Source organism: Myxine glutinosa, chromosome 12 (genome assembly GCF_964187855.1).
Source record: "Myxine glutinosa chromosome 12, kmMyxGlut1.1, whole genome shotgun sequence".
Classification (NCBI taxonomy): Eukaryota; Metazoa; Chordata; class Myxini; order Myxiniformes; family Myxinidae; genus Myxine; species Myxine glutinosa.
In genome coordinates, this window is record NC_136272.1 from 78,384,802 (window position 1) to 78,397,888 (window position 13,087).

Consider the following 13,087-nt stretch of genomic DNA (forward strand, 5'->3'; position numbering starts at 1 on the left):
TTTGAGGTCAAAAGGATGCTCTACTAAGTGCCATTCTACTTTGTTCTGTTTTGCCAAGTGTCGCTCTATGAGTGATTTTTCATTATTCTTTCATGATGAAATGGACAATTTGCTGGATCAATTGTAACCTTTTTTCGGGGAGGGCGGGGGGTGGATTTTGCAAATATCATGCTCTGCATGATGTCTTCTTGTTTGTTTGTCTGTGAACAAGATATCTCAAAAAGTTGTGGACGGTTTCGAATGAAATTTGGCAGAGAGGTGGCGTATGTATGTGACAAGGACGAAATGATTAGATTTTGGTGAAGATCCGGATTCGGATCCGTCTAGTAGAATTTTAAAGTGATTTTTCACCATTGTGAGATAGGGCCAAAAACGATACATAGCAGGATATCTCAAAAAGTTGTGGACTAATTCGAACGAAACTTGGTGGAGTGGTTGTGTGTCTGAAAGGACTAATCGATTCGATTTTAGTGAAGATGTGAATATGGATTTGGATATGAGACATTTGATTTTTTTTTTTTTATTGCTCTACCGCGTCCCTCGCACCGCACCAGGCACGGTGGTGCCTGGTCACCTTGTTTTTCATGTGCCACTGTGTCCTTTCCGCTTGCTTGTTGTGCCTTGTCTTCCCTCCCCGCCCCAGGACCATATTGGAGGCCGAAACGTGCAGCACCATCACACCTGTGCAGCCGAACTGTGCAGCACTTTGCTGCCAAAACCATCTTTTGATGCACCTTTTGCTACACTCATGGACCACAAGCCTTGTGGCCTCGCACCTCTGCTGTGCAGCATCTTGCTGCAAAATCATCTTGCAACTTCGGACCACTTGTTGAGTGGCACTAATGCCATGCAGTTGGACCACACGAGAGTGGCCCTGCTGGCAACGAAGAATAAAAAGAAATTGTGTGCATTATTTACTATCGTGTGCTAGGGATGACGAAGACGTGTAAGATTAGATGACCCTGATGTTTCAAATGGCCTGTATGCTGGTCAGGGCCAGCCGGTTTTGTTAGCCGCACACAGAAGAAGCAAGAAGCAAGATGCAAGATGCAAGCAGCAAGTGCCACATTTATGAGTGTGTTGTGTTTTTCTCCCCTCCAATTTTCTCTTCCTAAAGTACAGGTCCTGGGTCATAGCATTGTAAATAAAGTTAAGTTCTGTGCATGTACATATAAGAATGTTGCCAACCGGCTATGTGTGTAGTTTGAAATTCCGGAAATACTCGGGTAGTTGTGGGTGTGAATCTGTTAGATAGCTGCTCAACGCAATAGGGGGGACATATTTAGTGTTAAAAATGTCGCATACATGGGTCAGAGTAAATGCTAGGGGGGTCACACCTATGTGTCACATTTAAAAGTAATGTTAAATTTGCATGCCAGGCTCTACCGGTCGTTCCATTGTTGGGTCGACTCGGGACGAGTTTGATGAGAGAGGGGTGTAGTGTTGTGGTTTTGTGAATAAAGGATAACCCCCCTCGTAGGTAGATGCACCACAACATGTAGCCTCGCTGTAGTTTAGTTATTTCTTAGTAAATGTAAGCGTAGTCCTTTCCTGTGTTAGTTTTGCGTTGAGCAGGCCAGTGAGTAGGCCTCAATTGGGCTAGGATGCCATGTGCTCGGCCTGGAACAAGTCTGGCAAGGCCGAAGGGAGGAGCTGCAGGGGGAGTGGCCGGTAAGCAGCGAGTGCCAATCAGAGCTCAAGGGGAGTGGCTCACCACGGCCACGAGAGGAGGGGCATGGAACATTCGGGTAAGGCCGGGGAGGGGCCATATAAAACCTCTGCCCCGATCCCCTGCAGCAGACGAGAGAGAACAAGAGAGTCGACAGAACGCGTGAGAGTCACCCAGCCCTGAACGAGTCGGAGTGCTTGAATTGAGTTGCTTGTTATAGCCTCGCTGTACACGAACATTTCCCGTGCCCTGTGCCCTGCGCTCTGTGGCTATATTAATCGCGCTTGTGGAGACGATCCATTCCGGAGCCACCTACGCCGACGACCCTCCTGCCTGCGCTTCCAAGCATACATGCCGTAAACACCAGAGGGCCACGCCTGGCGAGCTGTCCTGGAGTGACCGACGGCAAGGCGCGTTTGGCGCGCGAACTTCCTTCCTTGTTTTCCCCGCGTGAGTGAGTGGGCCCTTTGTCTGGGGATAAGTTAAGGCTGTTAAGCATCTGCTCTGTGTCCCTTCCCTTTATTCGAATCACTGTACATTATAAATAAACCATGGTTCTTCCTCTTATTTGACCGTTCCCGTCATTTCACTATTGGCTTAGCATCGCACGAACATAACCGCTCGAATCGGGTTCAATAAAAGGTAACGGCACGAGTCACGTGATACGCAAACCGCTCGGCATACTCGATTAGCGTGGCTTGTGCGAGATCCGGTCCCTGTTTCTGTGGCAGCGTGGGTACCAAAGGTATGTGCGGGGTCGACCCGATACCCTTTTCCACGCTCGCTGCGGGAGTGGCGACTCGGCCTCGTGGACACGAAGACCCGAGGGGGAAAAGGGGCTTAACCCCCCCCCCACCCCCCCCCTCTGTACGTCGACGGGCTTCGGGAGATCCGCAACAATATATATATATATATTGTTGTGGTTCTACGCCGCCCTCCTTTACCCCCTACCAAGGGGGGATTAGGCCCCTTGGTCTTGCTGGGCTTGGCGGAACTGAGACTTGAAACGTCCCTTCCAGACAAACGTGGAGTAGGGTTTCGGGACCACTTCTCGCTCGTACCTAATTCCCCGCGCTGCCCTGGGAGCGAGGAAACTAGCCTCGCATGAACCACGTGTGGTTTGAGTACGCCGAGCGGATTGCGTACACGTGGTCCGCGCAGTTACCTAGAGGTTGGAACCCGATTAGAGCGATTGTGCTCGTGCCATGCTTAGCCAATCGAAGAAACCACAGAAATGGTCGAATTGAAGAAAAGGAAGAACAAAGGTTTAATTATTTCCCACACGTATATACAATGTTCAGGGACGCAGAGACACAGAGTAGCCTTAGACAGTCTTAACAAATACCCAGACAACGGGCCTGTTTCACACTCACACAGGGAAATGCAGATGGGTAGATGTTCCCCAACGCGTCCACGTGGTTGTCCAGAGACGGCCTCCGTCCGGCTCTCCACGGCCCCGGCACGTCCCGCGAAGATGGTGGAAGGCGAAGGCAGGGACTCGTAGCGCGTCTCCCGAACAAGGCAGATGATGGGGCGGAACGGCAAAGGGCGGACTTTAGCGCGGCTGGCGATTACTCAGCTGTTCTCACTCGTGCGTCTCAAATGCGCTGTATTCGGTTCAAGCGCGTCTGGCTACGCCCGCGTATATGTACAGTTCTCACACGCGGCCAACTCCTCTTTCCATACACTCCGAGCTGGTTAGCGTGCGCGTTCTCGTGAAAGTTCTTTATAACGATCCTCTCTCGCGATTCCTCAAGTTCATCAACTGCCGCGAGTCCTTTGCATCGGTGTTCCCGCGCTAGTCCTGTGTTCAACAGCTTTCACCACTCATCAAATCCTGTTTGCCGCAAGTCCTTAACGCTCTCCACTTGCGAGTCCTCTCTTTGCTGCAGTCCTGTCGAGGGCTTTGCGCAGCGGGTCTTGTAGCTATGCCCCCCAAACCTTCTGGAACACTCTCGATCCTTCTCACCACGCCCTGTGACGCAACGCTGCCACCACCACCTCTGAGCTCTGATTGGCGGCTCGTACTTACCGTCAGCACTTCTGCTGCTCCGCCCCGGTCCTCCTCTGCCTGCCTCGTGTTAACTCGCCCAATATGAACCAACGTTAACGCAAAAGGGATTGAGGCTATGGACGTAGGATTGTCGGTGACAGTAGCGCCTATTTTCTCCTGGCTCTTACTCAATGCAGAACTAACGATGGAAAGGAACTAAGCTTACAAATACTAAGACATAACCATACTATCGCGAGGCTACATGTTGCTTGTGTGACTAACTATTATTTGGCAAATTTAACCTTTATTAGACTCACTGTACAACCTCAAAACCGCAACAATATATATGTATATATATATATATATATATATATATATATATATATATATATATATATATATATATATATATATATATATATATATATTACGCCGCATCCCAAGATGAAATGTGGTATCAAAACTGTCATAATAACTAACAAAAGAAAAGAGCTGAGGGAGAGGTGGATGGGGATATCACAATAACCTAGAATAGGGGAGTGCTTGTGAATGGGTTTGTTTAGGGTAGAAGAGATCATGGGTAGAATGGGGGATGACCTGAGGTGGTGCTGAACAGCTGCCTTGATACCCTGGAGGGAGGAATGCCACTGAACAGACAGGGAAATTGGTTCCATGGGGGAGAGAAAAGATGAACAAATGAGTGGAGGTTAGCAGTGAGCCGAGAGAAAAGAGGAACACTAAATGCAACATGGGCTGACCAAGCACAGAATACCGTATTCTGGTCCATGCTCGAGTGTATTTTTACGCACAAACCACCCACCATTTTTTTTCCGGCTTCCTGCAAATTCCGTTTATCTGAAGTTCAGGTAATCAAGCGGGTTTTTCAGGAAGACTTTATTTTGTTGCTTGGTATGCCTCAAACTGTTCAAGAGGGTGATTTATTTGTCCTTTTTTTTCAATCTCTCTTCCTCGAGGAATTGCTGAGGTGTTAAGAAGATTAACTGACCAAACCTTACGAATTGTCCCTTGGATGCCCATACCAGCTTTACAAGACTCCTGTTCCGCTACTCCAGAAGATAAATCCTGCCCATCAGATAATTGTGCCCGCCTGTTGTTACTGATCATTAAATCATTGTAAAGCATTTGCGTGTCCAATACTGTACTTGTAATTCCCATTTGTCGTTGTGTGTCGTCTGATTCTGCGATACTTGTCCAGGTGATTCAGAAAGACAGCCCCTGCCCTTTGTTCTGCTGACTCTCGCTCTTCATCCTCACACTCCTCACCCACCCTTCACTCGCAATTTCTTCCTCTTGTGCTGTCATGCATCTACATGTTCTGTCCCACTGCTATCCCTTTACCCCCATTTTCTCTGTTATTCTCCTCTTCCATGAGCCTCGATAACTGCATAAGGAAGCATCATTTTATGTAACACTTTATTATTTTGTTCGTCAGTTTGTCAATTACTATACATTTATACTGTCTGTTGTTTATTTTTAAATACCAGGCGTTTCAAAAGTTTGGAATCACAGGAAATATGTAATATATATATATATATATATAATATATATATATATATATATATATATATATATATATATATATATATATATATATATATATATATACATATATATATATATCTATATATATATATATATATATATATATATATATATATATATATATATATATATATATATATATATATACATACATATCTATATCGATTCTATATTCCATATATATATATATATATAAGAAAGTTTTTGTTTGTTTGTTTGTCTGCACAAGCTAATCTCCTGAACGGTGAAAGATAGGAGGAAACCTCCAATACAAAAAATGTCGGACGGGACCTGGGAAGGTTTTAGGCTAGGTGGCCAGTCCGGTCGAGGCCCATCTCGGCCGGGCCGGGCCCATTTCGGAATTAAAAGCTCAGCTGAATTATAGTAGTCAATCTTCTACGGCCGCGAGTAAAAGCTGAATTATAGTGGTAAATTCATTCAAAAAGAACCAAAAATGTCGGGACGGGCCCCGGGAAAGTTATGGCTAGGTGGCGAGGCCGGCCGAGGCCGCTTCGGCCGGGCCGGGCCCATTTCGCAATTAAAAGCTCAGCTGAATTATAGTAGTCAATCTTCTACGCATCTACGGCCACGAGTAAAAGCTGAATTATAGTAGTAAATTCATTAAAAAAAGAACCAAAAATGTCAGGACGGGCCCCGGGAAGGTTATAGGCTAGGTGGCGAGGCCGGTCGAGGCCGCATTGGCCAGGCTGGGCCCATTTCGCAATTAAAGGCTGAGCTGAATTATAGTAGTCAATCTTCTACGGCCGCGAGTAAAAGCTGAATTATAGTAGTAAATTCATTCAAAAAGAACCCGGGCAACGCCGGGTGCTTTCGGCTAATACATATATATATATATATATATATATATATATATATATATATATATATATATATATATATATATATATATATATATATATACAGTCACGTGAAAAAGTAAGTACACCCCATGTAAAGTTTTGACTTTTTCAACATATTTCAACATACAGCTATTTGATCTTCATTTCAACAATATTGATAGATAAAGGTGATATAATATAACAAATATCATGAAACATTTACATTTTGTAGTCCATTGTATAATTTAAATAAACATAAATGCAAATTCCGCATGTGGAAAAAGTAAGTACAACCCTTGGATCTAATAGGTGGTATTGCCCCCTTTGGCAGAAACAACCTCAAGTAGGCGTTTCTTATAACTGTCTACCAGTCTCTGACATCGACTGGGAGAAATTTTTGCCCACTCCTCCATGCAGAATTCTTTCAGCTGTGCGATGTTTGAGGGGTTTCTTGCATGCACAGCTCGTTTCAAATCCCCCCACAACATCTCGATGGGATTTAGATCCGGGCTTTGACTTGGCCATTCCAGAACCCTCCATTTCTTTCTTTTCAGCCATTCCTTGGAGGATTTACTGGTATGTTTAGGGTCATTGTCATGTTGCAAGGTCCACCTTCGTTTGAGCTTCAACTTTCCGACAGACAGATGGCCTCACATTATCCTCAAGCACCCTCTGGTACAATGAAGAATTATAGTGGATTCTATGATGGTGAGCTGCCCATGCCCTGATGCAGCAAAGCTGCCCATGCCCTGATGCAGCAAAGCTGCCCCAAACCATAATATTTCCACCACCATGCTTTACAGTTGGTATCAGGTTCTTGTGGTCAAATGCTGTCTTTGGTTTTCGCCACACATGTCTTCTGGTACTGTGGCCAAATAGCTCTACCTTTGACTCATCTGTCCAGAGCACATTGTTCCAGAAGTGCTGGTCTTTGCCAAGGTGTTCATTGGCAATCTTTAATCTTGCCCTGATGTTCTTTCTGGACAGCAAAGGTTTCCTCCTGGCACACCTCCCATGTAGATCAAATTTGTGCAGACTCTTTCTAATGGTAGACTCGTGCACTTTGACATCAACAGTGGTAAGAGCTACCTGAAGGTCCCGTGATGACATTCTGGGTTTCTTAGAGACTTCTTTCAGCATCTTGCGGTCTGCCCTTGGGCTGAACTTGCTGGGGCGGCCTGGCCTGAACAAGTTGGCAGTTGTTTGCAATCTTCTCCACTTGTAGATGATCTTCCGGACAGTCGAATGATTGATTTCAAATTGTTTGGAGATCTTTTTAAATCCCTTCCCAGACTCGTAGGCATCTATAACCTTTTTTCTGAAGGCCTCAGGGAGCTCTTTTTATCTCGGCATAGTGACACCGCACACTTCAACAACAAAGAGCAAACCAAACTAAATGTCTGAGGTTTAAATAAGACAGGTTCCTCCAAGATCCTCTCTAACGATGTTCTGATAATTTGCACCTGAGCTGGTGCACCTGATTCTAATTTTAGGTGTTTGAAGTAGTGATAAATGTTTGTACTTATTTTTACACACGTGAAATTTGCATTTATGTTTATTTAAATTATACAATAGACTACAAAATGTAAATGTTTCATGATATTCGTTATATTATATCACCTTTATCTATCAATATTGTTGAAATGAAGATCAAATAGCTGTATGTTGAAATATGTTGAAAAAGTCAAAACTTTACATGGGGTGTACTTACTTTTTCACGTGACTGTATATATATATATATATATATATATATATATATATATATATATATATATATATATATATATATATATATATATATATATAATATAAATTTTTGCCATATGATGTCTTATAGGCCCCTATTTTTACCCCATACAAGTGAAACAAATAGGCAGGGTTAAGCAATTGAGTGACTTTGTCTTCTGTCTACAGACGTCAGTTTATGATCTGAATTTGAATTTGCCAATTTGCTCTGAATTTGCCAAATTGTATGGAATCTCGTCCCGATCACGCACGCGCACAGCGGAATAAGGTAGTTATTTTCGCCTGTCTTTCTGCAGACAAATTTTATGAAAGAAAACAGATTTATGCCAGGAAGAGGAACGACAGACACGCTTTTTATTGTAAGGCAGTTGCAGGAGAAGTACATGGAGAAGAGAAGAAGTTGTTTCTTGGGTTTGTTGATCATGAGAAAGCATTCGATAGGGTTCCACGCAAAGTATTGACATGGGCATTGAGGAAGTTAGGAGTGGAGGAATGGTTGATCAGAGTGGTGATGGCAATGTACGAGAGAGCACGCACAGCTGTAAGGACGAAGGACGGGAACAGTGGTGATTTTGAGGTGAAGATGGAGTGCATCAGGGGTCTGTCCTAAGTCCATTACTATTTGTAGCTGTGATGGAGGTGCTGGCTCGGAATGTAAAGGAGGGTTTACTGTGGGAGTTGTTGTATGCAGATGATCTGGTGTTGATTGGGGAGAGTATGGATGGACTGAAGGAAAAGATGAACAATTGGAAGGAATGTATGGAGACAAAAGGTCTGAAGGTGAATATCGGAAAGACAAAGGTGATGGCAAGTGGTAAAGCATGTGGTGAGGTGGAAATAACTGGGAAGTTGCCGTGTGCTGTGTGCAGGAAGGGTTGCGGAGTGAACTCCATTCAATGTACAATGTGCGCTGAGAGGGTCATTAAAAATTCTAGACGAGTTATGAGTGTGGCAGGTACATTCGAGTGTAAGGTGTGCACAGAGGGAGCTGCAGATGGAGAGACGACGTGAAGCTGGAAGGTGTGAAAACATTTTGCTACCTAGGAGACATGCTGAATGGACAAGGTGGATCAGACTCGGCAACGGTTGCTCGAGTGAGATGTGCATGGAAGAAGTTTTGGGAACTGAGTGGCGTGCTGATGAGGAGGGGAGTGTCGTTGAAACTGAAGGGAAAGGTGTATGCTGCATGTGTGAGAAGTGTTATGATTTATGGGAGCGAGACATGGGTAATGAATGTCGAGCAGCAACGAAGGCTGGAAAGGGTGGAAATGCGAATGGTTCGATGGATGTGTGGAGTATCGTTGAGAGAGAGGAAGAGAACTGATGAATTGCGAAAGATGATGGGAATAGAGCCTGTGATTGATGCTGTGAAGAGAAACAGGTTGAGATGGTTTGGTCATGTGTTGAGGAAGGATGAAAGTGACTGGTTGAGAAGAGTGATGGAAATGAATGTAGAAGGAAGTAGGGGACGGGAAAGATTGAGAAAGACGGCTAAAGATGGTGGAAGAAGAAATGCGGGCAAGGGGGTTAACAAGGGGAGATGCAGAAAATAGGGCAAAATGGAGAAGATTGTCATGGGGACCGCAAGGCTAACCCCTGCTCTAGCAGGGAAAATGGCCTTAAAATGCCTGTTGTTGTTGTTGTTGTTGTTGTCTACAGACATCAGTTTATGATCTGAATTTGAATTTGCCAATTTAATCTGAATTTGCCAAATTGTATGGAATATCTTCCCGATCACACACATGCACAGCGGAATAAGGTAGTTATTTTCGTCTGTCTGTCTGTCTTTCTCTGTCTACCAGTCAAACAAAATTGAAAAACACTCCAAACAGGAAACGTACTATTTTTAGGGACATCATAAAAGACACAAGCAACAGCCACGAATAACTAACAACGTTTAAATAAGGTGGTGTAAAAGAAGTTGAGTCAACGGCGGTAAAAATCAGGAAAAAGTTTTTTCTACAACTTTCAAAACCTTTATTTCATTTCAATTCATTTCAATTTTCAATGCATCCGGCCGTAAAACATTGCTTCAAAAAGGGGACAAAAAACAACAACAACCACGGTTCCCGAAAAAGGCCAACCCCCGCTTGCGGGGGAAAATGGCCTCTAAAGGTGGTTTTTTAAATTCAATTATGTACTTGAACAATGTCGAATACAAATCACCTTCTTGGTACTTTCAAAAAGCTCCAGATTGACAGATTTCCGACAAAATATTATGCCATTTTACGTTATCCTGACCCATCAAATTTTTCGCTCGGTCTGTCAACGTTGGGGAATATCGAGATTCAGCCAAAATGGTGGCTCGCAGGAAATATAGATCATGCTCGGAAATGTAATAAGAATGAGTTCAAAAGACCTTTCCATATCCTTTTTTTCTCAAGAATGCGCGGTGTAAGGTGTTCTATGAACTCTTTAATTTACGAAGAGAATTTATGTTTTGTGAAAAGTGTTCGTTGAACATGATTGTGTTCTCAACCACATTGTGCCACAATCGTGCGAAATTATTTGCTTGGGACGATGCTTCGAGTTCGAGATGGATACGACTTCCGTTGCAGCACGCGCGCACTCTCCCACATGGTCACATGCCAATGGCTCCTGCGGTTTGGGACTTCAAGACGAGGGTGTTATTACTTTCTGAAGGAAATCTTTTCGGGGCCCAAACCATATCTACTGTATGTCATGGTGCCGTGCCGTGGCGTACCGTGTCGCCGTATAGCGCGCCGAGCGGCTCTCATTAGCCTGGTAATGAAGAGGTAATGGGGCGCGGTGGAGCATATCGCCCATTAAAGTTAATGCCCAGCACAGGCCTCACGCTCTAATCATATCCGGATTCATCAGACGAGCACGCAGCGAGACAACAGGGGTCCGGCCGCGACCCCTCGCTACTCAAATCCTTCGGCAGACGCTACTCCCCGTCGGGCTGTGACCCACGCGCGTCAGGTCCACGTCGTGGTGCCTCTTTGGCACTGTCTCTGGTTACCTCCGCCACAAAAGGTGGATGGAGGTTATGTTTTCACCCCTGTCTGTCTGTCCGTTTGTTTGTTTGTGAACAAATTATCTCAAAAAGTTATGGACGGATTTGGACGAAACTTGGTGGAGAGGTTGGGTGTCTGACAAGGACGAAATGATTCGATTTTGGTAAAGATTCGGATCCGGATACTAGAATTTTTAAAGTGATTCTTCACCATTGGGAGATCGGGCCAAAAACGATACGTAGCAGAATATCTCAAAAAGTTATGGACGGATTTGGACGAAACTTGGTGGAGAGGTTGGGTGTCTGACAAGGACTAACGAATTCGATTTTGGTGAAGATCTGAGTGTGGATTCGGATCCGAGAATTATTTAATTTATAAGTGATTCTTGCCCATTGAGTGGTATGGCCAAAAATTATATATAGCATGATATCTCAACAAGTTGTGGACGGATTTGGACGAAACTTGGTGGACCGCTTTGGTGTGCGACAAGGACTAATCGATTCGATTTTGGGGAAGATCTGAATATGGATTCGGATATGAGAATTATTTAATTTTTAAGTGATTCTTCACCAATGAGTGACAGGACTAAAACCAACATCTAGCAGGATATCTCAAAAAGTTGTGAACGGATGATTTTGATTAAATATTTTTCTGTATTGCGATTTTCTGGTCTACTACAACAACAACAACAACAACAACAACAACAACAACAACAACATGCATTTTAAGGCCATTTTCCCTGCTAGAGCGGGGGTTAGCCTTGCGGTCCCCATGACAATCTTCTCCATTTTGCCCTATTTTCTGCATCTCTCCTTGCTAACCCCCTTGCCCGCATTTCTTCTTCCACCATCTTTAGCCAAGTCTTTCTCGGTCTTCCCCGTCCTCTACTTCCTTCTACATCAATTTCCATCACTCTTCTCAACCAGTCACTTTCATCCTTCCTCAACACATGACCAAACCATCTCAACCTGTTCCTCTTCACAGCATCAATCACAGGCTCTATTCCCATCATCTTTCGCAATTCATCATTTGTCTTCCTCTCTCTCAACGATACTCCGCATATCCATCGAACCATTCGCATTTCCACCCTTTCCAGCCTTCGTTGCTGCTCTAGAGACCACAGGTCTACTCTGGGATACAAAACGTAAACTGTTCACCTGGCGGAGGTATGCTCTCTACTGAGTGCCGGTCTAGTTTATCATCTGCTTTTGATAGTTTATTTAAAGCTGATAGGACAGCCCAGCTGTATATTGATTGGTATGATTTTTGTTGTCAGAATCGAACAAACAAAACTGCCCTGTGGCGGAATGCCATGTGGAATTGTGGGAACCTTCATTATGGAGGATACATTTCGTGCATTTTGTGGCATCTTTCATAAGTTTATGGTCAAACACCTTGGGTGGCAGAGGTTGTGTTTTCACCCCTGTCTGTCTGTTTGTCTGTCTGTTTGTGAACAGGATATCTCAAAAAGTTGTGGACAGATTCAGACGAAACTTTTGTGGATGAGTTGGCTACGTGGCAAGAACAACCCGATTAGATTTGGGTTCAGATCCGAATCCAGATCCGGCCTATCGGTGGATACAAAACGTAAACTGTTCACCTGGCAGAGGTATGCGTTCCACCGAATGGTGTTCTCTAGTTCTTGATCTGTAACATCGTCTCAATGACACGTTGATTGATTCCATTCGGAGATCAGATCAGTTTATTACTCAAAAGATGGTCTTTTCACAATGGCTAAAGCACAATGTGAGGAAAGTGTGATTTTTTTTTTTGCCCTTTTTACCGTAAAATTAGAGAATTTTTATTTCTTTAGTCATTTATTTATTTATTTATTTTGTATACAAGATCGAGGCTCGTGTAAGTGCTAACATTAATGACAAAAAAAAAAACGGACACATAAGACAAAATAAAGGGAGCGGGAGACCAGATGGGGAGAGGGGGAAGCACACAAGTACCACATTTGAGAGCAGGGACATCGGGAGATCTGTGGGAGAGGGAGGGCTTGAGGGGAGGAGGTGTGGGAAATGGGGTGGGGGTGGGGGAGGTAAAAACACATGGAGTAAAAAAAAAAGAAGAATATGCATGATGGCAGATGTGTGATGGCAATATGACATTAAAATATGCATGATGAAAATGAGGTTTAACACCATCAGAAGAATAAAGGGATGAATGAAAGAATTAATGTGTGTGGGCAAGCATCCCTGGACTTGGGGAGGGTGAGCAGGCGAGGGTTTCCAGAGCAATGCTTGTGATATGGGGTGGCTCAGGGGGGTAGAGGGTTTATAGCAAAGCAAAGCCA